The 9,637-nt window shown below is 40.3% G+C and overlaps 1 long non-coding RNA gene across 1 annotated transcript; it reads right to left on the reverse strand.

Moving 5' to 3' along the window:
* Window positions 1–2,407: 2,407 nt before the first annotated feature.
* LOC132343305 (uncharacterized) lies at window positions 2,408–9,018 on the reverse strand. The gene is made up of 3 exons (XR_009492055.1): window positions 8,594–9,018; window positions 3,426–3,616; window positions 2,408–2,870 (listed from the first exon to the last, which is right to left on the reverse strand). It is a non-coding gene; the product is annotated as an uncharacterized lncRNA (long non-coding RNA).
* Between the last annotated feature and the right edge of the window lie 619 nt (window positions 9,019–9,637).

Here is a 9,637-nt window from a genome sequence, read left to right on the forward strand (position 1 = left end):
TTCAACTTGGTGAAATCATTCATCTATAATAGTCTGTAATTTGCTATTTTTACCAAAGCGTTTTGTTTGTTTCCAGTATTTGTGAAATAGTAAATCAATTCATCTCTGTGAACGTGAACTCTAAATGATCAACCAGTGTGCTCCTTAAAGCTTACCTTGGAAATGATCATCACTTTCTAAAACCACCACACAATAACAAGATTCTGCCTTAATGCAAAGGCTGAAAGGTAACGAAGGCTTCGTGGTACTATTTATGAATTGTTTAAGCCTCTGTCACCAGCCTGAGTTTCATGCATTCTCAGGCTGCTGAATTATATCTTTGTACACTGTAAGAAAGCTCGCCTAACATTTTTTTACACAAGGGAAATAAACCCTGTTTGTGAGCTCTGCTGTAAAGGAGACTGAACACAATACTTGCTCATGGTCCCCGAGACTGTTCACCAAGCCTGAAATGTTATCAAATAATTACATGGTAGCAGTAGAAGCTGGAGCTGTGCCTTCTGTGCTATTTTGCTGTTCAGTCGCTCAGTGGTGTCCTACTCTTGGCAACCCCACCGACTGCAGCACGCCAGGCTTCTCTGTCCTTCACTATCTCCTGAAGTTTGCTCAAACTCATGTCCATAGAGTCGATGATGCCATCCAACCATCTCATCCTCTGTCGCCCCCTTCTCCCCCTTCTCCTTCTGTGCTATTGGCTCAACTCAATTATAGCTTCTTGCAAACTGCTCCATCAACTTCTGCTAATTGTAGCATATATCTCCATGACAGAAGGGAAGCTCATCCTTCATTTACATTGCACTTTTCCCAAAGCCTAAGCATAGCAAATTCTGTCTTGACTAATTATAAATATCCCTCCCCTCAGAGCATGACTGAGAGACCGAAGGATGTCTGCTTTCCTCCCTTTTCATTAAAAAGGAGCTGCCATTTGACTAAATTGAATTTTCCTTTCATTCTCTGTGGATGAGTTTACTTACTATCTCTGCAGGCACATAAATCTTATGCATCCAGTTGTTGCCTGTCTGGCTGCTCAGGGCAGCTCTGTCCTTTCCCCAACCAAGTGGGAAGGTTTGGGACCAACCTGGGACAGAGTCAACATATGCAGAGCTTTGTCAGTTCCCCTTGCCTTCCTTCTACTTCCTAACCACCAGGAAGCTTATTCCAGGACTGATTCAGACTTGGATCATCTAGATGATTCCATACCCATTAAAACTTACCAGTCTTGTTGCTCAATCTTTCAGATTTACTAGACTTTAGCAACCCTGATGCTGGGAAAAATTGAGAGCAAAAGGAGAGGGCAGAGGATGAGATGGTTAGATAGCATCCCTGACTCAACTTAGATGAACTTGAGGAAACTCTGGGAGATAGTGGAGGATGGGGAAGCCTGCTGTGCTGCCATGGTTCACAAACATGGGGTCACAGAGAATCAGACATGACTTAGCTACTGAACAGCAACAAGCAACTCATTCCATTCTGGCCAAAGTTAAAGAAAGGAGTTAATTTCTTGTCGACTATACTATCCTGACTTCCTGAAACGCTTACCACTTCTCATCATCACCCCGGCTCCTTGGTAAGATTAGATGGCCTTCAGTCTCCGTTCATCCTCCCATAGCATCTTGTGGCTACACATCAATTTGTATTGCAATTTTCTGTTTCCAAGTCAATCTTCTCAGTGAACTGAGCTCTTTAAGGAAACAGGCTATGGCGATTATATATGTTTTAATGTTATTCATCTTTTTATTCCTAGTACTTAGAAGAGTGTCCAGTATATAATAGGTATTCAAAAATTACTTGATGAATGAATGAATGAATGAATCATTCACTCACTTCTCAGCCTACCTGGATTAGGACCCCTGGAAAAAATTCTACTGATATCGTTCTTCCTAATGTGAAAAGCTATCCAATCTGCTCTTGAATGGCTGTGACCAAGCATCAGGTATTCTAAGTATCTTTTTTTTCCAACAAGCATACCTCCCTCATGAGAAAAAAAAACAAAAACAAAAACTGGATGGTCACTTTTTTCACCTAGATGTGACAATATATTCTAAGAAACACTTTCTAATACACCCTTAAAATCTGTTCAATCAAAGCAGAAAAAGAAATCTAGTGCCAGCTTCAAGGATAAACTACTAAGTTGCCACAGTTCAGCTGTGTATTATATAATGCTATTGTAGCACTGTCACATTTCTAGAATCTAATAATGATTCTTCTAATACATTTATGTCTGCAAGTCTATTCCTAGAAACTTCTTTATCATTTTTCAGTTAAGTTCCTCATATATACCATGGCTCAATGTTCTAATATAAAATGAAAACACGAATAGAGCCTATTAGAACTCTTAACAGGGAGGGTCTGAGGAAGAAGACAGTAATAAAAGTGAGACATTCAAAACAGCCCAATGAACAATAAATAAAATATACATATGATTATATTAAAATATTTTACATTAGTTTCAGTTCAGTCACACAGTCATGTCCGATTCTTTGTGACCCCATGAACTGCAGCAAGCCAGGCTTCCCTGTCCATCACCAACTCCCAGAGCTTGCTCAAAGTCATGTCCATCAAGTCGGTCATGCCATCAAGCTATCTCCTCCTCTGTCATCCCCTTCTCCTCCTGCCTTCAATCTTTCCCAGCATCAGGGTCTTTTCCAGTGATTCAGTTCTTCACATCAGGTGGCCAAAGTATTGGAGTTTCAGCTTCAACATCAGTCATTCCAATGAATATTCAGGACTGATTTCCATTAGGATGGACTGATTGGATCTCCTTGCAGTCCAAGGGACTCTCAAGAGTCTTCTCCAATACCACAGTTCAAAAGCATCAATTCTTCCATGCTCAGCTTTCTTTATGGTCCAACTCTCACATCCGTACATGACTATTGGAAAAACAGGTGTGTAAATAAGTGATTCTCGTAAACATTGGAAAATTCCTCTAAGAACTGAAGAAACTTACTTTAAAAATAAACATTGCATTTTTTCCATTCCTTCATGCATTTTGGACAATGTATCAGAAAATGCACTCTCTGAATTAAACAGTGAGATAGGAGGCCTTCCTTTTTATGAATATTTCAGTCAACCAATAACCCCCTAATAGCTTACTCTTTTATTCTTTCTTTTTCCTATTCTTCTTCCATTTTCTCTCGTATATTTCTACCCCACATGCTAGTGCAGAATTAAAATTCTATGTGATCAAGAACATAAGAAAAGTGTTGGGTTGGAAACTCTTACATGCTGCTTCTTGCTAGTACATCCTTTCCACTCCACCCTCTCCCTGCCTCCACCCCCAACCCCACCTCCAACTAAATCATTCCCCGATCTCCAGCTGCCACCTTGACAAAAACTGAGCCTCAGATCCTCACATGTAGACCTATAATTTGTCATTTTATTTTCCGATCACAGCAGGGAGCTCCCTGTTGCCAAGGATTTCCCACCTTGAAATGAAAGACGAAATAGACACCTGCAGAATTCTCTGACAACTGGTCCCTCATCCTGGTGAAGAGCCTGAATAAGTCAGCAGAAAAGGCTTACAGGATGATAGGGGGATAATATTCAGTGCTGGGAGGAACTCCTGAGGTGAATGCCAAGATGATTGTTTTGTTTAAAGGGCAGTCAGTCGTGTCCCCTGAGGAAAGGAAGGAGAACAATGGTTTTTCTAAGAAAAAAGATTTTACTTTGGAGTCTCTTTTCAGTTTATTTGGCCAGGCCAACTTTCTTCCATTTTTTAATTTATTTAATTTGTTTTCTGAGAGATCTGATTGATCTAGGATTACAACACATTCAACTATACAGTTTGAGGTTCAGATTGGTATAGAAGTGACGATTCAATTGTTCATGAGACTCAATCTCAGAATAAAATAGCTCTTCACCTAAAGTTTTTCGATACACATAGCACCTACTTTGTCTCAGCACCTCAATTCCATTCAAACCCAGTCACAACTGACCTTTGTTTATTTCTGCATCAGTTTCACAATCAAAGTACTAAAATGCTTTCTTCTTTCTTTTTATTACCAGATAATGTTTCTAGGCTCAAACACAGGCAGAAGATGTAGCAAATGATATCAAAACAGAGTATTATACCACAAGCAGAATTGAAGCAAATCATCCGCCTATCAAGAAAGTTACCATTACACTGCCATTTTGCCTGATTAAAGGGATATTACATGTGTCTCAAGGAAATGCTTTTTGGTCATTTGTAACACAAGAACTTCTCCTCAAAGACATTACAATTCTTGTTAACCTCCCTTCCCACCATCCATGTATTTCCAATGTCTTCTCTTTTTGGTTGTTTTTTCACACCTATAACAGAACGCAGAAACCGAAGTAAGCTGCTCTCATGCAGTTCAGAAGGGAAAGTAAGGGAAAAGGGGGGTGAGGGGAAGCTTTGCTTAAATATACCCTTTTACTCATTTATTCATTCAGTAAATATTTATGGAGGGATTACTGTGCCTAATGAGCTAAGAAGCACTGGTTTATAATGGAGAAGACAGACCTGATTCCACTTCATGAAATATTAATTTGTCAGCAGAAGGGGATGGGACAATAAACAAGTCCAAGCAAATATCAGATTTTAGATGATAGATTCTCATAGACAATAAGAAGCATCATGAAGAAAATAAGACCTAGTAATGTTATGTGGGGGCAAAGGGAAGGGAAAGGAACTCTCGATTAGGATGGTCAGCTCTCCCTGAGATAATGTCCAGCTGAGACGTAGCTTAAGAAGGAGCCAAATGCGCAAGATCCAAGCACAGAGTGTTCCCAGTGGAAGGGACAGCGAGTAACAAGCTCAGAGAAAAGAAAGCTCTTGGCCATGGTGTCTGGAGCAGAGCCAGCTTCGTGGGAGCTGTGTGAGAGGAAATCTGAGAAGTGGCCAGGGGCTGAATAGCACAGCCCGAGGGAAGAACAGGGCCATCGCTTTCCCTGTTTGTGAAAGGGTGGGCGGGCAGAAAATTCAGTACGAACAGGATTGTAGCCTGAAGGTGTGTGAAGTTCACCATCAGCAACGCAGAGGGTAAATGAGGTCATCAGACACAGCTCTCTCGAAAAATAGGACGTTGCTGCCTTCAGCAAAGTCACTTAGCAAATCTGTAACTCTCTGAACCCATGTAGATATCACCTTCTCCTTGCTCAGGTGTACTGGAAAGACTATTCTAAAATACTATTTGAAAATAATATGTTCATTGTGGTTATAATGAGTAAACTATACAGCTATAAAGCAAAGAGTGAAAGAGAAGTGCTAAATGAAATATTTTGTTCAGATGATACCATAAGGAGATACTCGGTTGTCTCTTCAATGTTATAATAACGTTTTTAGAGTAAAGAAAATCTATTTTGGGCTTTTAGGGTATCAAAGCATATATTTGCAACTAGGAAGAAATGCCTCAATACTCGTAAAATAGAAAGCAACTTTGATTTTTATTCAAAATAAAGCACCATGAGATATAATGTCGGCAATTTAAATTAATAGGTTATCACTTTACAGAAGTCTAAAAGATTTCAGGAGAGCAGACAGGATTAAATGAGCATCCAGCTGTTCATCAGTTAATTGAGTTTTTTTAAAAATATTCAATAAGTGTTAGAAACTGTTATAAAGACTCTCAGTATGAACGAATCACAGAGAAATAACAAGACACCCGCTTTATGAATTTTGAGCTCAGCATGATTTCCAACTGGCTTATATTCCTTAGGAGATAAGTTGTTCCCCAAATAATTAAGCACTTACATCTTTAAAGTGTTTTTGCAATCTGGCCTAATGATGTGACAGAGGGAATGGTCAAAGTGTCATATGGCCTACGGATACAAAAATTTCCCAAGTGGCCAGCTGTCCTTCTGTCAAAACTACTCTAAATTGTTTATCAACTTGTGTGTTTTAGTTTGTCGGTTTCTGGAACTCTGAATTATTCCAGAAATGTTTTTTACTGTTTCTATCAAGGGTAGGAGTTCTCCACAGGTATGAATCTTTGAACAATGGTCTCTTAGATATGATATCAAAAGGACAAGCAACAAATGGAAAGACAGATGAAAACATCATCAAAATTAAACATTTTTGTTATTGCAAGTATATTATTACCAAAATGATGAGACAGTTTTTAGTCTAAAATATTTTCAAATTATACGTCTGATAAGGGACTTGTATGTTGAATATATAAAGAACTTTCACAACCCAATAATAAAAAGATAACCCATTTGAAAATGAATAAAGAATCTGAATAGACATTTCTCTAAAGAAGATTTACAAATAGCCAACAACCACATGGAAATATTCTCAATATTATTCACGTTCATGATCGTGATCGTGATCGTGAAGATTGCTCTGTCGTGTCCGACTCTTTGTGACCCCATGGACTGTAGCCAACCAGGCTCCTCTGTCCATGGGATTTTCCAGGCATAGTACTGGAGTGGATTGCCATTTCTTTCTCCAGGGAACTTCCCGACCCAGGGATCGAACCCAGGTCTCCCACATTGTAGACAGACGCTTAATCAAAACCATAATGAGATGCCACTTTCCACTGGGAGAGTGGTTATTATCAAAAAGATGGACAATAGCAAGTGTTGTCAAGGAAGTGGAGTATCAGAACCCTCACACAGTTCTGGTAGGAATGTAAAATGGGGCAGCTTCTTTGGAAATAGTCTAATAATTCCTCAAAATGTTAGACATAGAGGGGACTTCCCTGACAGTCCAGTGCTTAAGACTCCATGTTTCCAGTGCATGAGTTTGGTGTTTGATCCCTGATCAGGGAACCAAGATCCCACATACTCCATGGCATGGCCAAAAAAATATGTTAAACATGGAGTTATAATGTGACCTAACAGTTTTACTTCTAGGTATCTGAGAAAAATAAAGCACGTCCACACAGAAACACATTTGTATGTTCATAGCAGTATTATTTGGAGAAGGCAATGGCAACCCACTCCAGTACTCTTGCCTGGAAAATCCCATGGGCAGAGGAGCTTGGTAGGCTGCAGTCCATGGGGTCATGAAGAGTCGGACATGACTGAGTGACTTCACTTTCACTTTTCACTTTCATGCGTTGGAGAAGGAAATGGCAACCCACTCCAGTGTTCTTGCCTGGAGAATCCTAGGGATGGGGGAGCCTGGTGGGCTGCCATCTATGGGGTTGCACAGAGTCGGACACGACTGAAGCGACTTAGCAGCAGCAGCAGCAGTATTATTCATAATATCCAGAAATGAAAACAGTCCTAATGAGCATCAGCAGATAAATAGATAAATGGATATATAATTTATCCATATGGTATATCCATACGATTCAATAATATTTGGTAATAAAAAGAAATAAAATACTGATCCATGCCAATAATATGGGTAAACCTTGGAGATAGCATGCTAAATGAAAGCAGTCAGTCACAGGATCACATACTGCATGATGTTATTTATAGGAAACGTAGGCAAATCCAGGGGCACAAAAGGAGATTAGTGGTTGCCTAGGGATGGGGATGGAGTGATATGAGGAGAAATGAGAGTGATTACTAAATGGGTATGCAGTTTCTTTTTGAGATGATGGTATGTTCTAAAACTGAGTGTGGTAATAGAGACAAATCTCTGTGAATATACTTTAAACCATTTGGACCTTCTCGGACCGCAAGCCCATTCCCCCATCAGCGGACCACCCACATTGAGACCACATCCCCTTCACCCTCCCCACAGTTATTTTTTGACCTCCAGCCCCTCCCTCCATACCAAACCCCACCCCAGTCTCCCTCCTTCCCCTACGTGGCCTCGGGGCTGCAGAGTCCCAGCCCTGGGGTCCAGTCCCCCTAATCCTGCAGGGACCACCCACCATCGTCCAGGTAACCCCGCCTGAGGGGCACCGGGCTGAGCACTGCTGCACCGACGCCCTCAGCCTGCCCTTGAGCAGCCCCATCCTCTGCTTGCTAAGGGCCAGGAGATGCCCACATCCGACCTTCTGGAAGGCTGGGCTGGGCTCACCAGCCTGGACATTCCCCACACCCCCCAGCCCCAGCCCCTGTGCTGCCAGGTTGTGGCTACAGCTACAAATAAAAGACAGTGTTTTCCAGAAAAAAAAAAAAATTATATTATTTTTTTGTAGACTTTACAAAGGTGACTTATATGATTATATATGGCATTAAATTATATCTCAAAAAAGCTATTTGCTGCACATTATTTTTACTTTTTAATAAACTATCTATTTATCAAACTATAGTGAGAAATTTTATTTATTTATTTATCTGCCACACTGCAGAGTGTGTAGGATCTTACTTCCCTGACCAGGGATCAAACCTATACCCTCTGCTTTACAAGCAGGGAGTCTTAACCTCTAGACCTCCAGGGAAGTCCCAGAACCACAACTTATTTTTCAAGTTAAGGTACTTAACAGAGATTATTGCACTATATGATTCCTGTCTCTGCATATTTTTTCCCACAATGAAAGACTTCTAACATACTAAGAAAGAAATGGTCAAGTACTTAGACTGGAATAAACTGATCTCTCATTGAGCTACACAGTGTATTTCCAAACAATACAATGATGGCAATCGTGAAATTACTCTTCCAGTACATGAACACAATTACTATGTTTACTAGAATTCTAGAATTACAGCTTCCGAGGACACAAGTACTCACCTCATCAAACTTTCACTTCGTAAAATAAGGAAGCAGAGGTCAGAAAAGTGAAATCTTTGGCCTTTAGGCATAGAATAAGAGAGAGAGCAAGAAATAAAAGTTAGATCTTCTGAATTCCAATTCAGTAGAAAGTCAATTAGATAATGTATTTAGAGCATAAGGATCTTAGATAACAGGTTCAGCTATTATTTTAAAAGGAAATACATCTTTCTTAAAATAGTGATTTATGTTAAAGACAAAGGCTAGATTTAATGCACGCATGCATTCGTGGTCAGTGGCTTCAGCCATGCCCGACTTTTTGTGACACTATGGACTGTAGCCCACAAGGTTCCTCTGTCCGTGGGATTCTCCAGGCAAGAATACTGGAGTGGGTTGCCATGCCCTCCTCCAGGGGATCTTCTCCATTCAGAGAGCAAACCCTCATCTCCTGCATCTTCTGCATTGCAGGCAGATTTTTTACCCACTGAGCCACTTGGGAAGCCCAGATTTAATGCATACAATATATTAAATTTAGTGTCTCATATTAAAAGAAAAACAGAATTTTTTTCCACTGAGAGTGATCAGTATTATTCTGGTGGATTGTGGCACATGGGATTATAGCCAAGGGCAAAAATGTATGTCCCCAGACATATGTAAGGGATAAGAAATGGGCTGTGAGTATCCTTATGGAGGGTTCCTTGGGTCTTGGAAAATCACCACTTATGATCCGTTCATAAACCTCAAGATGACATAGATGTCAAATAAGCAGGGCAGGAAAGCTACAAAGAGACTAAGAAATTTGTTAAAAAAGAAAAGTTCTTTTGCCTACTTTGTGATTAGAGTGAGAGCTGGGAAAGACGGCTGCAGGTAAGCCTCTGGTTCTCCTATTCCAAATTTTATAGATTGTTACTCAAAGTAAAGGACTAACAAAGCATCACCATGTTAGAAAAGCAGGCTTGAACCCCATCTCATCCCAGACCAACCAGAATCTGCATGTTCACAAGATTCCTAGATGATAGGCTGGGCTATGTCGCTATACAGGAGATCATGCCAACCCCTGGGATA

This window comes from Bos taurus, chromosome 2, assembly GCF_002263795.3.
Source record: "Bos taurus isolate L1 Dominette 01449 registration number 42190680 breed Hereford chromosome 2, ARS-UCD2.0, whole genome shotgun sequence".
NCBI classification, from domain to species: domain Eukaryota; kingdom Metazoa; phylum Chordata; class Mammalia; order Artiodactyla; family Bovidae; genus Bos; species Bos taurus.